The sequence below is a fragment of the Oreochromis niloticus genome, linkage group LG20 (genome assembly GCF_001858045.2).
Source record: "Oreochromis niloticus isolate F11D_XX linkage group LG20, O_niloticus_UMD_NMBU, whole genome shotgun sequence".
NCBI lineage: Eukaryota > Metazoa > Chordata > Actinopteri > Cichliformes > Cichlidae > Oreochromis > Oreochromis niloticus.
In genome coordinates, this window is record NC_031984.2 from 29,342,520 (window position 1) to 29,361,574 (window position 19,055).

The window sequence follows — 19,055 nt, forward strand, 5'->3', positions numbered from 1 at the left end:
TTCACTTTACAGTACTCTCTCTCTCTCTCTCTCTCTCTCTCTCTCTCACACACACACACACACACACAAGTGCGATGCTGAGCCTGACAGTATAATACTCGCCGAGCCTCTATTGATTTTGTGCATTAAACATTCATGCTTCAAATCAGCAGCAGGAAGAAAAAAAGCGGGGCGAAGAGACAAAAGAGAATATTTGAAAATGAATGAAAGAATTTAACCTTAAGAAAATAATAATAATAATAATGATAATAAGGATTCATCCAAAGCTTGTTAACAGAAGTTATGATTCACCCTGAAACTAGCGAGGCATGCGTTTGCAGCATCTACGAGGCAACCTGTCGGCAGCAGGAGGATGAGTAATCGCACAAGGTTAAGTTCCATGTAGAAATGAATAAAGCATTTTAATAAAGCATTCAGTGGTATTTTCTTCCGGAATTTAGTTTTTAACTCAAATTGACTATATTTGGTCACGCTGCTTTTAACACTGCAACCTTTCCGTGAAGTGGGATCTGATTCACACTCTGCTGTCCCCCCCTACACATTATTCATATTGACTTAGAGTGCACTGCAAGAGTGCCTAGGGCTGCCGAAGGAGGCGAGGAGAGAGAAGGAGGTAATGAAGGAGATCGAGGAAGACAGGAAAGGAGATGACAGCAGGGAGACACGGAGTGAGGTAGAAAGAGGAGGAGGGGGAAATGGTATGAAAAGAAGAAGGAGCAGGGGAGGTGTAAGGTAGTTGAAAAAAATGGGTAAAGGAAACGGAAGGATGTGCAGGACAGCAGAAAAGAAGAAGGCTAAAAATTCAGGTGAGAATGTAAAAGGGAAACGGTTCATCAGTGGTGGCCTGCTGGCAGTCAGCTCATCTACCTGCAGAGAACATCGGTAGCCAGATGGGGGCGGTGTCACAAATATGTGTCCCATCTGGTCACATCTGTGGGCTGATCGGCAGAGACGTGTGAAGTTAACATACAAAGAGTGAAAGTGAAACCAAGTATTAAAAACAATGAGGTGTCCACTGCAGACACTGTCTGTGCTTTTCATGCTGTCATTTTCATGCTTCTCCCATTCCTGCGAACTCCTTCCCTGTTCTGGACCACTGGTCAATCAATCAGCATCGATCAACGCACAGCATCATCCATGTTAAGCAAGATGTAGTTGGAGGACTAGCTCACTTAGAAGAAGTGTGTTTGCATGGGTTAAAACCCCTCTCTGTACAGCGACATAATCACAGTACCATAAATTAAGCATGAGTGGACCGATCCAAATATTGATGAGGTCGATACCAGTGCTATTGGTATCGGGATAACTTGCTTCTTTTTTTAAAGTTCAGTACAGTGACCATGTTTAATGAGAAGGTAGACATCTCTGATGAACACAGCCACATTTTCATCTCCTCCTCCCCTCCTCTGTTGTGTTTGGTTGCTCTGTGGTCACATGGCTCAGCTGCACTGAGCAGACATGTAGGCTACAGTGAGTGAGAGAGAGGAGCATCGTATGGAGATACTTCACAGCTGTAGATGGAAAACACTGGAAACAGTGGAAGGAAATTCTCGACTATAGCAACACTGCCAATTCATAGAGCCACCTGAAGAACTGGGAAAAAGAGGACGATTCTTTTCCTGGAACGAGCAGTAAAAGTAACTAAGTGATGAGGAGGGAAATCCCTCAGACACAGAGGCAGAGCGCACTGGCAGAGTCCTGTCAGAGAGGCACACAATATACAGGCAGCTTGTACAGCGATGAAAGTGATAGCGTTATTGATCATCACAGTTGTTACTGGAGCAAACCAATTACTTGTAAACTACATTCAGATATTCAAATAATATATTCAGCTCACCGAGTTGTGTCAAAATAATTATTTTAACAGAACTGAAAAATAGACATAAAAATGTCTGACTGTCAAACCCCTCAAATCATTCTTTATTATCTGGCAGATTTAAAACAACAGAAGTTGATCCCAAGCGCTTTTCAGGCACGAGCATTTCCATTCCAGGTGTCCAAAAAACAAACAGATTAAGCATATTGATGATGCATTAGTATCGGTACTCGGTATCAGTGATACCGTTCCTGTATTTACTTGGTATCTGATCAATTCCTGGCATGACCAAAAAGAGAGGAGGCGAAACCTTAAAAGTGCTGTACGATGAAAAGGTGCAGGAGAGCATGTGTAGAACAAGGAACGTAAAGGGTAGTCTGTTTGATGTGTATAAGAAATGTAGGGTAACAAGGGAGATGGGAAGTGACGCAAGGAGGTGCAAAACCAAAAAAATAATTGTGGTGATTTTCCCTTCTGAGGATGAGAAAGAGCAGAGAATAGATGACGTATGTGCAGAATAGAAAAGAGTGTCGAGAAAGGCGTCGCGGTGAAAAGGCTGGATGCAGGAGTGAGAGAGTGAAAAGTGGAGGTAGAAAGAGAAAGGGGAGCGTAGGAGAGCAGAGCAGATGCCAGCTATAAAGTAATGCTCCACTAATCTGTGTCTGTCATGCTCCGCATATGAAACACCAAGTGATGACCGCTGTGATTCACTACTGCTGGCTGCAAACCAGTCACCCTGTGTATGTGTGTGTGTGTGTGTGTGTGTTTGTGTGAACTTTCCATTCAGTGTTGAGGTTTCCTTTTAACAGCAGATTTGCTCTGATGTGATTCATAACGACCTGCCTTCAGGGCGGGGGGCACGAGGCGCACACATGCATGCCCAGTGCTTGCAAGAGAGTTCAAAAAACAAGATCAGAGTTTTACACGAAATTTAAATTCTGCTTGACTCTGAGGGGGCAACATCGTGTGTTCACCCTCATGGACAAACAGAAGTGAGAAAAATGAGACAAACTGTTACAGGTGCGTCACACGTGTGACTTTGGCTTTGTGCTTGGTGTGTTCAGTATGGTATGTGTGGTCATGGCAAGGTTTATAACACGCTCACACAAACACATACACACATACAAAGCGATGGATGTGTGTATTGAGGAAGAAAGACAGTGCTGTCATCTCCCATCCACATCCACAGGAGTGGACCCTAAGCCACCCAGCCAAGTAGCCACTAATGGAGGTTTGATTGACACACAGAGGCCATCCCTGTGACTCACTCTGTCAAAGCCCTGTGTGTGTGTGTGTGTGTGTGTGTGTGTGTGAGAGAGAGAGTGAGAGAGAGAGACCCTTAGCCTAATGGAGTCAGTTGCTGCAGGTACAGAAAAGAAAAGATGAGAACATCACTTGACGGATGGGGGGAGTTGTGTCCACACTACAGTCAGATGTGCTTTGGTATGAATCCACACAGATTTAAAGGAACCACTTATATTTAAAAACTTTTACGTCTTGTGTCAGAGACATTCTACTATGTGTTGCAGACACTGAATTAATCAGCTAACCAGCTAGCTTGTCCTGTAGTAGCTGGTTTCTATACCTTAAGAAACAACACGTCACTGTAGCGACCGCTCTGCCATCAGTCCAACATGAGAAAAGAAGTAGCATGGCCCATTCAGTGCTCTTGTTGACAGAGTGATAGCTAAAGCTGTAGGAAATCACTACCTTGAGCAGCAAAACACAAAAAGATGAAAAAGACAAAAGAAGGTTTAATGCTTACACAGATAAGCAAACAGCTGCTTATAAAGCTAACCTTTGTTTCAGCTTTTAAAGGTAGCTCATTTTATAATGTTACCATCAGTGTAATTGAGGGTTTTTGAGCACACATGGCCTGTTTTAGGTCATGCAAAGCATCTTAATTGGATTTAAGTTCAGAAATGAACTAGGCCACTTGCTGTTGTTTGTCTTCAATCAGCATGTCTTTCGGATCCCAAGTGCGCTGAGCTTCAGGACAAAAACTGATGGCCAGACATTTACATTTTCTGAGAGCACAATTTATGGCTCCTTCAGTTACGGCAAGTCCTTCATGTCCTGAAGCGTCAAAGCAGCCCCAGAACATCACATCACCACCACCATGTTTGACTGTTGGTATAGTATGATGCTCTTTTTATAAAATGCTGTTAGTTTATGCCAGATGTAACTGAGACCTTCCAAAAAGTTAAACTTTTGTCTGATCCATCCACAGAATATTTTCCCCAATGTCTTCAGGATACTGTTTGGTTTTTTGGAGACCTCCTGGATGAGTCATCGTTGCTCTTGGAATAATTTCGGTAGGCTTGCCACTCATGGGAATGCTCATTGCTGTCCCAGATCTTTTTGTTATGGTTGAATCATGAACACTGGCCTAAACTGAGGTCTGCAGAACCTACAGACTTGTTCTGTTCAGATGATTTCTTGATTCACCATGTTTGGCAGATCTATGTGTGACTAGTGAAGTTGAACTCAGCTTTCCAAAAAATGTGGTTAATCACAGTTAATTCATGATTTAACAAACGAGAAGCAATTGCTCTTTTCATATAGGATCAGGTAAGTTTCTTTCCCTTAATTTTTCCCTTAATAAAATCTGAGAACTAGATTCTCTTGGATCCTTTGCTCTGTGACCTTAGTAAAGACTTTGCCGATGAGATTTCAGGCTCAAAAACTGATTTCAAGTTTCAAGCATGATGTTCACTTTATAAATTATGGTCTTGCAAGCCTATGAGTAAGCTGCGTTCCTCGGTTAGAGGGATGACTCTCGTCTGACACAAGTGTGTGAGTGATGGCTGTATAGTGAAGGCAGAAACTGAGGTCCTTTAAAGTGTTCAGCAGTCCAAGTTTCTTTTCATTCCCCCTTTTCCTTTACAGTGGTGGCATATTTGCAGCTTATCTGGATTTATTTTGGCCAAAACAGAAGAAAAAGTTAAGGAAGGAAATGGATCAAACAAGAAAAAAACAAAGTAAAAACCTTGATAATATCCAACTTAAAGATCCAAATCAAAAACTAAATCCAACTAGTAAGGACATGACTCATAAATACCTTTTTTTAGCTGGGTCCCTAGCAGAACAGCCACTCTCTTCACCACCAGTGCACTGTACTCTAGCATAATATTAAAAGCACTTTGGCCAGTATGACTGGAAAAGAGCTACTTTAACCCAGCAAAGATGCTGACTTAATAGACTTATCAGTATTACAGCTCTATCAGTAGGACACAGTTTGATTGTTGAGATGTGTATAAGATAGTTTAAGCTTTGCCCTTTCAGTTGCAGCCCAGATGGTGTTTAACAGTCTGAGAGTAAGTAAAGAATAAAACGCTGTGTGAAAATTTGATATAATGTCCACAAGTACAAATTTATCAAGGCTTATAGGATAATAAAAGTTTTGGGAAATTGATGCATCCAATTGGAAAAAAGAAAAAAGAATTTAAGGAACAAATTCCCCTCTTAAGAACCTTAAACATCATCAGGGAAAGACAAAGACGCTATTAAAAAAACTTCCACGCACAGATGCCTGAGGTTTGACTGGTTTAAATCTGTGGCACAGGAAAAGGTGAAGTTGTTCCTCAAAGCAGATCCTCAAAGCAAATACTCTGGATTTAGGACAAACGGCGTTCACGAAGAAGCAAATGATCAGGACAGTTTGTTGAGTTTTGTGCGGATTTTTTCCCCTTTCTTTTTAATATTTTCTATTTTTCTTCCAAAAAGTGTCCTGAAGTTAGCGAAGATGTGAAAGCGATGTTCTGTTGACATGACAGTGCAACAAAAGATGTTTATTAAGATGTTTGAGAAAAGATGTTTATTATTTTGGCCTAACTGCACTGCCCCAGCTGTGTGTACCTTATATATGCAGTTGTGGGTATATATTAGTTTTACGCAGAAAACAAGCCAGGTGGACAGACTGTGATCAGATCATTTGAAAGACGCCTTTAGGACAGGTCGTGACAACATATTCAACAAATGTCCCCTTTAGATGAAGATGATGATGATGAATTAAACATGAACATGTTCCTGTATCGGTTTAGAGCATGATCTGATTTTCAATTTGTTTTATTTCTCCCCTGATTCTACATGAATTCACCACATTTGACTGTGGAGCATAGTTTATTTAAATTGAATTCTTTTATTGCAAATGTTGCATGCAATAGTCTTTGATTCTGAAAGAACTCGCTTTTTTCTACAACTTGTTGAGAACTAATGATTTTTCTGTGCTTCATTAAAGCTGTAGTAGCATGGACAGCCTTGGTGAAAAATGAAAGTCTCCTCAGTCTACGCAAATAAGAACCAGATGAGTCCTGAAATGAGCTCTCCTGGAAGCCTTGTCTTGCTTGTAAGGTAAGAAGTGTTCATCTATTTTAATAAGATAACACTTTCATGAACACCCCTGAAGGTCAGCAAAGAGATAAGACATTTTGTAATTGCTTGTGATCTACTGTTAAAAGTCAACCACTGGGTGAAGAAAAACAACACACAGCTTAATAAGACAGTGACTAATGATAAACAAAAATCTATAGCCCTTCACAGGTTCTGCAAGCAGAAACAGCTAGAAATCCAAATGTTTTTCAGGTCTGCTAAAACACACAAGTCTTTGTGAGCGAGTGACCTGCTGAGCCACAAACTACACAAACAGCGGTTCATTTCAGCATCAAAGCAGCGCGCGACACTAGTAAGTACTCATTCTACATTTGTTTCACATATTTAGCTGCTAAGTGCACCTTTATGATGCTGCTGTTGGCTCGATATTCTGCTAATGCCGAGGTCAATGCATGTCTGAATCCTGACCTTCAGACCTTTCTACAAGCGATTCGCACTGACATGCTGTTTTATGATGCACGTCTAAATTCGTTTCATTAAAGAGAGATCATTTGGAAGGATTTCAGTTGATTTATTGAAACACAAAATTTAATTGATAAGCTACTTAGCAATGCATAGAATGGAATTTCAACAAATGGCAGGAATCAGGACTGAGACCCCCTGAGTCTAGATGCTGTTGGTTAGGAAGATGAAGATGGAGGCTTGTATGAGGCTCTGAGTGACATGAGGTGGCGGGTTGCATGGATGACTCAAAGGTAGAACGACAAGCGCATTCAGATTTAAAACAAACAGAACAGAGGCCGACTGGCTCGCAGAAGGTGGGCAAGAACATGATTGTATCAGAGTAATGATCTCAGTATTGAGTTTGACAGCATAAGTGATATAAAGAATAGACTAGCAGCTTGAAAACCCAGGAACGCAGAGAGATGAATGATTACAGATCATCTTCTTTATTGAGCTAACGTATGATCTTCATTTAAAAGAAACCATGAACGGGCCATCCAAAAGTCATGACATCATCCCATGTGTGCAAAATTACCTAATTACACTAATACAAGCCATAAACATCCAGGTTATGATCTATGTTCTACACTCTTGGCGAGGAGTATATTGTGTTGACAGATCTACTGCCTGTAGAGAGGAAACAGCAGGGTTTCATTGATGGAGCTGTTCCAGCCATTATGTTTGGACAATTATATGGACGAGTTCAGTAAGCTAACTAAGACTGACCGCGAACGCAGCAAGTGTAATATGGTGTGTTTCACCACCTTACAGTGCAACGTTCCTGGTGTCTCTTCAGGCACAGAAGGGCCGAATATAAGAAGTATAGTTTTGATCCAACAGTAATGTCATCCTGGATGCATTTCAGTGAAATAACTTTTCTGTAGGCTGAACATTAAACTGCCAGCTGATGAGATGTGCTCCTATTATTTTCAAGGGGAATTTGCCACTACTGTGTTTGAATCCAGTTTGATTTAAAGCGTTTTGGATTCCTCCATCAGCTGCCGCAGAGATCATCCATGTAAAAAACACTTTCTGCAACATCACTTTGAACCTTGCTCTTCTCTGTCTCAGTTAATACCAACAATAAATGTGATTAGCAAACATGTGCTTGATGATTATACTTCCAAGAAGTCTCTGTGCTAACTTAGTTTATTACATGTACTCATGTTAGTAGACCTCTATAGTACAATGTGAAGTAATTTCAACATTTGGTGTTAGCCTAAGGCTATCAAGCTAACTTGTGCACTTAGTAGCAGCATTTTTACACTGTTATTGAAACGCTAGCTGCTGCATTTGGTGAACATTAAAACTTCTTGAGGCTCTGGACATATAAAATACTAAAATGTTCCACGCTGATCGTGACAAGACATGAAGCAATGCCACAACATGTGCACCATCAATACCTAATAACATCTGCCTGTGTTAGATAGCTAGGAAACATTAAAGTTGCCATCTGCATAGAGAATGTAATCCGCCTACTGATGGAAAATTGGTTCCAAATTTTTCAATACTGAGCCAAGATGGTTAGTGCTTAAGGAGCATGAAAGACAAAAGAAATACTATTAAAAACTTCAGTTGCAGAGCTACACAGAATAAATGAACTACTAAACTACTGAGTTACATTGTGAAATAAGATTCATGATGCAACCAACAGACAGATTACTTTGGCAATTTGGGGTCAAAAGTTGGAAGTTACAAAAGGAAAGCAACACTAGCAACGTTGTTTCTTTCAAGTTACCATCCAGAGGAGGTGGAAGCACAGCAGCCATAATTTATTTACCAGACAAGAGCTCTGATGGTGGGTTTGAACTGAGGTAAAGAGAGAAGATCCTTCACTTCACTCAGAGGAAGATGTCTTTAGTGCTTCAGGTAAGAATCTACAAGAGAAGGCGAGAGTAAATGCTGAAAACCTACTGGAAGGTGGGGGAATCCTATGACTGTGTAGCACAGGAAAATAATTGGAAATAAATCAGATAACAATTTGTTTTGTGAGCTCAAGCAAAGTTTTCTTTGTTTTCTGGCTGTAATCAGCTGACTTTTGCTGCTACTCAGGTATTCAACGCTCTTTGTGAATTAAGCAAAGCCAATTCAATAAGATCTGTGCTAATGTCACACGAGCTGATTTCTAGTCTCTAAGCACTATAAAGATGGTATAAAATCTGTGAATCTAATCAGGATCATCACCTTAAATATAAATTGATATCTGTGATCCTAATGTAACCTGGAGGCCCATGTTACCAGTCCAATAAATGCAAAACTTTAGAACAATACTACTCACAAACTTACTGAACTAAACTGACTGATATTTTCATGGAGCCTTTGAAAAACATAAAGTTTGTATACTTCAATTTATTTACAAAAATGTTAGACAAAATTTTCCTGAAGACTACTTAATTCAGAGAAAGCTGCCTATGAGAGTTCGGTGCAGTAAAGACTCTGTTTTTGCCTTCTATACTGTATTTGCATGTATGTTTCCCCATTTTCCTTAAAAACATAAAGGAATGAGGGATTGGCTTAACATTTTTGCACTTGCTTTTATTTCGTTTTTCACACGTTTTCCTTTGATAACCCTTCAGAACAGCCTCACCACCAGGGTCATCTGTGCTGTGCTGTGATCTGACAGAGTCCAGCTAGTGGCTATGTATTTGAAGAGCAGCCTAATAATACATCCTCTTGTTTGGGCCTCACAGCTGCTGTTGTTTGTCTTGGCAGTCATCAGAGGTTGAGGACGAACACGGTGCCACGAGGTTGCCAGTATCCTAGAGTCACATTTGAAGCTTTCCGTGTGTGTGTGTGTGTGTGAAATTTAAACCTGACTCGTCCAAGCGCTGTACGGTGGGTGATGGAGTTGGCAAAAGGATATGACAGTCATTTTAAGTCTTAGAACTATGGCTCCTTTTTTGTTCTTTTAGTTTGGGAGAAAAATGCCAGTTGTGTGAAAAGTTTTTTGTCATTTTCACAGTCTTCCAAAATCCAGTGGTGTCTCTTAAAAAATAATTTTCCACAGTCTGTCTCTGTGTTCTCCATCTTTCCCTCTCCTCAGCCTTTTCCAGCACTACGTTGAGGGTCACTCTGGTGTAAATGAGAGCATTGTTCCAGAAGGGGAAGCTGGCTTTGCAGGGAGGATTATCTGTCGGTGTTGAGCTGTGGGATTCAGTTTCTTCTGGCGTATGAGCCGGTCAGCGAGCTGCATCGCTAAGCTTGTTATTATTGTTTTGGGAGAAGGAGACTGAGTACTGCGGGGGGGAAGAAAGTAGAGGAAGGAAGGAATTAAGGAGTACATAAGGTGGGAAAGGGAAGCAAAAAAAGGTAGCAAATGAATGTGCAGTGTGTTTAAAGACGGCGTAAAAGTCAGACTGCATTGGAGGCAAGGACAAAGATGAGGAACAGCAGACGGATAGAAAATCACTACATCTGCAAAATCTGTTGTCAGACACGAGTTGTAATGGGGAGGAGGAAAAATGCGGAGAAGTACCTTTTCTACACGCGAAACAAGAATTAGAAACCTGAGGAAAAAGCTCGGTTATCTACCTCTTGAGCAGCAAATGGCGACAGACAGACTCGCAGTTAAACGACCAGCAGCACGAGTCGGTGAAAGTTGAAGGAAAAACGATTAATTCTGCCTCGTCTCTGGTCTGGTGTGCCCGGTTCCATATACCGCATCAGCCTGGTGTGAGAGAATTGTCTATTTATCAATAGATAAATGTGAACAGATCAGACAGCAGGGTGCACTCTGCTAGTCTGCTTGATGCATTTTTAATTTACTAACCCACTCTTGAAAGAGAGAAAGTATTCTGCCTTAGACTGATTTTGGATAGTCTCATGTTGTTTCTTAGCCTTCGCCTTGTGCAGAACTTTCTGTAGCCTCTCTTGTGCTTTAGTTTTAGTTCCTCTGCGCTTCTCTCATTATCCCTGATTTCTTCCTGTTATGTTTCCCAAATGTTTCAAGTTGCCTCATAACTTTTTGTATTTGTTGCCTGAGTTTCCTCTTGGCCTTTGTCGAATCGCCCCACATAGCCGTGTGTTTCCTCGCTCTGGTTTCTCTGTGCTTCGTAGTGTCTCCTGGTTATTTGCTTTCTGTTACTGGACCATGTTTATCTTTGGACTAGTCAGCATTAAATGCTTGCCTGATGTTAACTTCTGTCTCCTGCGTTCTGCAGTCCTTGCAGACTTCTTTTCTGAGTTATCGCATTCACAAGATTTTCAGAAAAGCTGACCTCTGACCTAAACCTTGAGGTCGAGGTCACTCAGATTGAAACTCAAGTGGGATTTTTAGTAGATACACCTATGGTATCAATTTCAAACTCCTAAGTCGCCTCGTTCTCGAGTTATCGCATTCACAAACGTGCACGTCCACACTGCCCACCCACCCGTCCAGTGGGGTAAAAACCAAAAGAAACAAAGGAAAAAAATGTTTAAAGTAAAAAATCTTTCATATAATTTATGTGCACTTTATGTTTGTGGGTTGACTGGCTGGATGATTCCTTTTCACATCTCTCCAGCCTGTCAGCGTTGTGTCTGGGGCTGCTTCAGGTACTGTACTCTGCTGACACTGATGGTTTCACCGTGCACATCCCATGCACTCAGGCTGAAAACTCAACCTGGCATTTTCCTGGAGCTGGATTGCAGACAGGGGAGACGGAGCACTCTCACACTGACAGGCATGTCCAGGACCTTACTTCAGACACGCTCCTACCAAGTAAACTGCTGGCTTTAAAATCGTGTTGTGGTAATGCTGCCTGCAAAGAATTATAGCAAAAATATATTCTAAACTGGTAACAATTATTTTTAATTTAAAATCAAATAATGTGCTATGAGTGATTTTTTTTTACATTTAGTAAAAGGCTAACATGGTTTCAAACTAATTAGATTTTCTTAGTCAAAGGTTAAGTTCACGCTTACCTTCAGGGACTTTTTTTGGCCATAACTTGAGAATTCGTAGGCCTTTTAAAGCTTTTACATCCCACAGGATGGGATGCAGGTTATAAACAATTTCATTTAGGTTTTTTTGCTTAATTAAACTGATTATTTGATAACTGCCTCTTGTTCACTCTGTAATGCTCCAGTCACACTTGGGAAAACAGTGTTTGGAGACTGTGGATAAACTGAATTATTGTCACCATGCAATGAATTCGCAGTTTCATTCCTCTGAAACTGTTGCTTCAAAGACGGGGACCAGTGTTAGGATCACTCAGAGTGACTTCGGTGCGCTAAGACAGCGATAAAACAATAAGCAATAAGACGGAGTCAGTCTGCTATCTATTTCTGATTGAATGGGATCAAGTAGGCAGTTGCATTCTGTTTGTGATAATATAACGATTGACTGTGACAAATTGGTGAAAACTGCAAATCTGTTGCTGTCTACATGAACACAAATTCACATCCTACTTTCACTCAGTCCAGCCAGATCCTTATACATTTGAAACATAAAATAAGAGATAAACAGTGACATAATAGTGATGCAATTTAACTGTAAAATACACCAGATTTTACACAGTTGGCAACCAGCTGAGTCAAGTGTCCTGTTGCAAAGAGACATGTTGCGTTGACATGACTAATGCCGTCACTCAGAGGTAGAAGAAGAAATGGAGATAAATTGCAACTTAATTGATTTGTAGAGGATACAACAAAGAAACAGCAATTCCATTTTTGATGTAGATGCAGACACAGACCCTTGTTTTATTCTTAAGCGTTACGTAACGATGCCACATGGAGCGCACGCAAGTTTCAAAATTCTGAAATTGGTGTACAGTATTGTGTTTGGTGACATGTTTTCAAATGTTAACATTCATCTTTTCTCCACTTTCCCGTCTTTTTATTCACCTGGTGTTCATACTGTCCCTATCTTGTATCTTCTTGCTTCCTCACCTTCCCATTTTTTTCTTCTCCAACATCATTCTTTCAGTTCCCCTCCCTTTCTTGTTTTCCAGCCCACCGTTTCACTAATATTAATCACAGCATCTCCATCTCCCCTCAAGGGAAATCTCCATCCCAACTCTTCACTTCATCTGGAATTAATGCGGGATGTCAGAGAAGGATGGGAGTTTCTGTGCTGCCAAGAATGGATAGTCAGGTCACGGAATGAGGATACACAGAGACAGAGGTAAATGAAATCTTTACATTAGGTATTTGTACCCAGGTTGTATATTGTGCCAGAAAAAAATCACTCATATGCGCTTCACCTGAAAAATCCATTATAAATAACAGTGTGTATGTGTAGTCAATTAATCCTTTCTATTTGTATTTCCTTCTACTGGCTGGCGTGAACAGTAGAAAGAGACCAAGACAAGAGTCAGTATTTTCAAAAATGCTGTAGCAAGAGACACAAACATTAATTTGTACTCAACAATGACCTGATTATGTTTATGTGGGGCGTCATATTCTAACTCTGACCAGATTTAACACCCCAGCATGATAAAAATGCTGCATATAAACATCTTAATTTTAATAAACTGTTCCCATCATGTTCATAGGGCTGTTTTACTTTCTCTCATAAACCAATCATAAGGGGAAAAAAAGGTTGTTTATCATTTTTTTAAGAACAGAGATTCAATTTTTTTTTTTTTACATCCAAGCATAAGGCAAACTGCTCCTTGCACTAGTTTCTCAGACTACTGCAAGTGTAAGTCTGAAGAACTGTTCTCAAAATGTTAATCTATTCGTTTTGAATGCAAAAAATGAATCTGGGTTGGTGCTGTAGTCTGTCAGCATGGATTAAAGCAGCCGAGTCTACATTCTGGGCTCAAGCAAAGAAAGAGAGAAACATGGCAAATACAGTATATTAGGATACTGCACAATAATGCTGCTTGTGCTGTGTAGCTGTAGGCTGTAGCCTGAAGACCTTGCCTGCTGCAGAGTCTGTGTGTCTACAGCCCCAGCTGGCTAGAACTAAGCTTGACCCACATCATCAGAAACAGAAGATGAATAATGAATGCACCGACAGCCAACTAACCATCCACAGAGATAGCCAGCCAACCTTTGCGCCTGTCAAGAGCCCTGTCAGCCAGTCAGACCGCCATGCAGCTGGCTACCGAATCAACAAGCCAGCCTGTTGGTGAGAAATCCAGTCAGTCAGCTATGCAACATGTAGGCCTGAAATTCAGCAACCAATGGCAGAGCCTCCCACGTAATCAGCCAACCAACCAGCCATTCAGACACCTTTGCTGATAGGCCCCCGTTTGTAACCTTGATGCCAACCATGACACTCCATCGTTGTCTCCTCCCATTCTCTTCTGGCTGCTTGCTTGTTAGCATTGTTCCACTATGACCCCCACACCATCACACGGCTCCCTCCACTACCAACCATAAACCAGCCACCCATTCAACACCATTTTTTCTTCTCCTCTTCATCTTCCTCATGTGTTAAAAGGGCAGGCCTGTCAGAATAGTTTAGCCATAATGCGTTGTTTTCTCTGAGGCACAGACAGGGTCAGCTGACCCCAACTGTGTATTTACTGTCAGGAAATAGAAGGGGGAGATTTATAGTAGATCAAACTCTGACTGAGTATTGGGCAAGTCTGATTTATTTATTTTTTCTTATGTTGGGCCTGAAACCAAACACTGAAATAGACTTTGATTAAAACTGATGCAGTTTGAAAAGAAGGTGTAAACCTGATTTGCAAAAATATAAATGCACAATACATAATTATACCAATATTTTAATGTTTATTGCATCTCACAACTATTTTAAAGGCAGCTTTCAAAAAAGCATTAAAGCAGATTTGGTACGGTTTAAATAAATGCACTAAAAATGTTATTCAGGTAAAAACCTTTGGAAACATAATTCTGCACAATTAGGTAGTCTAAAAAATACACTCTAATTGGTTTCTACGAAGCTACATTTACCTCTCAAACACAGTTTAACAAAAAATCTGATCATAGTAATACTGCTAAAATTGCAGCATATGTGGACATGTGTTGACTTTATTGCCACATAAAATACAACAGTGGTCCAGTTAGACCCTTTGTTATATTAATATAAAAAGAAAATAGTTTTTTAATATAAAATTAAACTACAGACTGCTGAATGCCTGTTTTTATAATATATATATAAAAAATATCAATGAAGTTTGATTACGAGTACATTTTGGCTCATTGTATGTTGAAATGATTTCTCTGGACTGCTTCCAGTGTGAGCAATATAGCACTGTAGTCTGGTCTGCAGGATCTACACAGGCCACAGGACTAGAGACAAGTCAGCAACTCCTTGGCAACTGCCGGTTGCTAGGGAAAAATGTGTACTCCCCAACAGCTTGGCGAGTGGTTGAAGGTTGCTGGCAGTCACTGGGTGAAATCAGTTACAAAGAGGGTGCTACACCAAAAACCTTCTTGTGATTGCTTTTATCGTTAGCAGCGGTTACCAATAGTTTCCACTTGTCTGCAAACAGTTGTCACTTTTGATACATACTGACCGCTGCAGACCGGGAACAGCCCACAAGAGCTGCAATTTTGGCAATGCCCTGACCCAGTCATCTAGCCATCACAATTTGGCCCATGTCACACTTGCTCACTTCCTTGCACGTGCCCATTTTTCCTGCTTCTAACACATCAACTTTGAGGACAAAATGTTTACTTGTTCCCTAATATATCTCACCCACTAACAGGTGCCATGATAAGGAGATAATCAGTGTTATTCACTTTCACCTCTCAGTGGTCACGTTACGCCTAATGGGTGATGGAAAACAAAGGGGCCTCTAAAGGTGTTAAAATTCAACTTATGGGGAAGATGTCTGTACGGAATTTCACAGCAATCTGTTCAATAGCTGTCAATAAGTTGTTTCAGTCCAAAGTGGGAAACAAATGTGTGATTAGCCTTCACTCCTAGTTATAAATAGGGTAAGTCCCAGTGGTGGTTTTGGTTTAGTTATCTTGTGCTGTGCACTGGCACAATCAGAAATGCTGTTTCATTACAACATAAAAAGTTTGATATGAGCAGAGCACAAGAAATGGGTCCTGCTCGAGTAGAAACAAAGGCTATTTTTCCTTTTCTCTGCTGTAAAAAAACATTCATGCGCAAAATAATCTAATTAGTTACATAAACAAAGAATAACTGTCAAGTCAGTCGATGCTGTAAAACTCTCAAAGTCAGAACACAGCTTCCGATGACTGCTTTGCTGCTTCTGTGTCATAATTGAGGGCATTGTTATTACAGTGATGAAAAATAATATACACAGTGCAAACAAGACTGCAGCATAATTCTCCGTCCAATGTGCAATTGATTCTGTGCACTGGGCCGTGCCGGGGCGCTAACCCAAGCTCAAGTCAAGCACGTCCTGGTTAAATTGCACAAGAGGCTGAGCTGCCTTTTGGGCAAATTAAGCCCCTCTGTCGCCCCGCTGCTGACTGCCCCAATCCTTCGCTGCCTCGTTCACACTGTTCACACTCTCTATTTTCCTCACAGACTCTGTCTCTCGTCCTCCATCCTGCACTTTCTTTTCCTAATGTGCTCGGTCCCCTCCCTCCCTCCTTGTACAGTACATACTTACACAGCTGAGCCGAGCCAAGCTGAGCTGGCCAGGCCCGCCTGCTCGCCGTGATAGTAAAGGCTTTAATAAAAACACCGTTTGGGGGATGAGAATTGAATTTCATACTTGGACGCCCCGACACTACATGTGTTTCTTTTAAATAAAGAAAGAAGAGCGAGTGCGGGAGAGAGCGAGAGCAGAGCAGTGCAGAGCCACCCGGCCAGAAGGAGATAGGCCGAGGCTTTTCTCATTTCTCCTCACATTCCTGCTTCCTTAAGCTCAGCTGTGTGCCTGCTGTTCCGTGGGGGAGCCAGAGGGGACATCTGGGTTGTCAATCAGTGCGATTCCACACCTTTTCCAGATAAAGCCGAGTGTTCAGTCTTTTCAAAAACAGGCTTTCAGACTTCTTTCCTATCTCTCCTTTTATTTCTTTTAGACAGTTTTGGAGATGGTAGAAGCCGATGAACGCCTTTGCTGCTCCCTGACTGCGGCTGATTTAACACAATATTCACTCCACTTAATGTATATGCAATTAGATTTTAGACACATGGGTTAATAGCGTCATTTGGATTTGAATAAGTTTGTTAGCGATAGCTAGCACGAGTAAACATTCACACAAAGGAGGTATAATTAAGAATAACAATGTAATGATGCCGTTTACAGAGTTTTATTTCTACTACGGTACTACATCTAGTTGGGTACTTTTGTTATGAATTGAAGTACCATTTGTAGGTCAGTGGGTCAGCAACATGCTTGGGAAGCTTTTTTCTCTACAGTGGATCCGGTGCTTTAGCTACCGAGCTGTGAAGCAGAACTGAAGATTCAGTGTTATCTGGTCGAGGGTTGAAATGTTAAAATCTCTACTCGTAGGTTGGCACATGAGAGGCACTACTTGACACTTGGCACTCCTTGAGGCGCAGCACTGTGTAAGAGACATACATAGCACTCATATAAATAGAACTGCCTGGATATAGTCCAAAATGCTTAAGGTGACAAAGAGCCCATCAGCAGACCTGCCTGGGAAATACGATTCAGACAGTGACGCAGTTGTTACATTTGTAGTCATGTAACTGAGTGTACTTATTTCTTGTTATTCTTCTCTTATTGCATCTATAACATGAATTAACATGGGATGAGCTAGAGCTGTGTACCCTACCTTGACGAAGTAGTAATCAATCTCTGTGCATGTGTATAAGAATAACTTGTGGGGAAGAATGCTGTTTAAGGTTATTTTGGTGCCCAGGTGACCACTGAAAAAAAGGACTGCCTCTCACTCCTCCTGAATAATCTGGCCCCATCTTATGTCAACAACCTCATATCAGCCCAGTAGAGTACGACGCTCTCAGATTGCCGGTTTACTCGTATTTCCTAGAATATTTAAAAGTAGACTGGGAGGCAGAGCCTTCAGCTTTCAGGCCTCTCTTCTGTGCAACCAGCTCCCAGTTTGGATTTTGGACACAGACACCCTTTCTACTTTTAAGATTAGGCTTAAAACTTTCCTGTTTGATTAAGCTTACAGTTAGGGCTGGGCCATGTCACTCTGAATCCTTTCTTTGTTGCGCTACAATAGGCCTCAGCTTTTGGGGACTTCCCATGATGCACTGTGTTTCTTTGTCACTCACCATGTGTTTAATCATTAATTATTATTCATCCCTGGCTCTCTTCCAAAATGTGTCTTTTGTCCTGTGTTCCTTCTCTCACCTCCAACCAGTCACAACAGATGGCTTCTCTCCCTGAGCCTGGCTCTGCCGGAGGTTTCTTCCTGTTAAAAGGGAGTTTTTCCTTCCCACTGTCATCTAGTGGTTGCTCATGGCAGGCTTGATTGTTGGAGTTTGTAGGGTCTTTACCTCACAATATAAAGCACCTTGAGGTGACCGCTGTTGTGATTTGGCGCTATATAAATAAAACTGAATTGAACTGAACTCCTCTCATTAACACAGGGCTTCAACATCACTGCCCAGGGGCATTACTGATGTGGCTACAGAGCAGTGGATATCTTCTAGTGGAGTTTGATGAGACTATCAATAATGTTTCTGCAATAGTTTTTTGTTCATTCACTTTTGGACAGGTTTGTCTTCACAGCCCATTTCTTCTCTCAGCAGAGCCTTGTGACTATTTGCAGCCACGAAGAAGCCACAATGCATCTGTCATAACTGTAAAATCAAGACAATTGTTTCAATAAACAACACAAAAAACCTTTATTTGTCCCCCTTGTCGCTTCAATTCGGGGATCTATGAGAAATCAATTTCCCGACTATGTCTGGAAGAATAACCATATGTCAGTGTTGTCAAGTTCCATGGATTCTGCCACTGAGTGCTGTTGTAGCTTTGCAGATGGAAAGCTGAGTACAGCAAGCTTGCGTTGGTGAAGATGCAATTTCAGCATGTATAACAGTAAAGCTCCAAGTCACACCAAATTACTGATTGCAAGAAGCAAGGAGCTCAGTAAGGTCAGGTTGTGTAATTTTTAGAAAGGTTGATGATGATTAGAATGTCAGCGCTGAATAACTCTTTGCCCTCTCAAAATAACTTAAAGGGTTCAAACGTTTCTCTATCAGAGCTGAAAAACCATTAAAAAATAGCTGAAAGGGGAGTCTAAATAAACATGATTTCGACCTCAGCCCCTTGTAACTGACTGAGATTTGATTTCCTTAACACATCTGACCTAAGCTCACTGCTCCGTGGTGCTGCTTGGCCTTTGACACACCGGTCAAGAAACAGAGGCTTAGTGTGCTTTTATTCCTGCAGGAGCTGCCCTCACATCAAACGCACACAAACAAAACAAAGCACCACGAGTGAAGACATAGTATTTAATAAAATGCTTTGGAGACTTTGCCAACCATCTGCAGAGACTCAATAACAAGTAGCACAATTCCAAATATTGGCAGAAAAATAATTTACCCTCTGTCAAAATTGCACATTTGTATACGCGCGCACAC

The 19,055-nt window shown here is 41.1% G+C and overlaps 1 long non-coding RNA gene across 1 annotated transcript; it reads left to right on the top strand.

The window, feature by feature from the left end:
* The first annotated feature begins 3,307 nt into the window (after window positions 1-3,307).
* On the top strand, window positions 3,308-18,315 carry LOC112843216 (uncharacterized). The gene is made up of 6 exons (XR_003215404.1): window positions 3,308-3,945; window positions 4,047-4,131; window positions 6,057-6,169; window positions 6,401-6,500; window positions 12,631-12,755; window positions 18,057-18,315. It is a non-coding gene; the product is annotated as an uncharacterized LOC112843216 (long non-coding RNA).
* The last annotated feature ends 740 nt before the right edge of the window (window positions 18,316-19,055 follow it).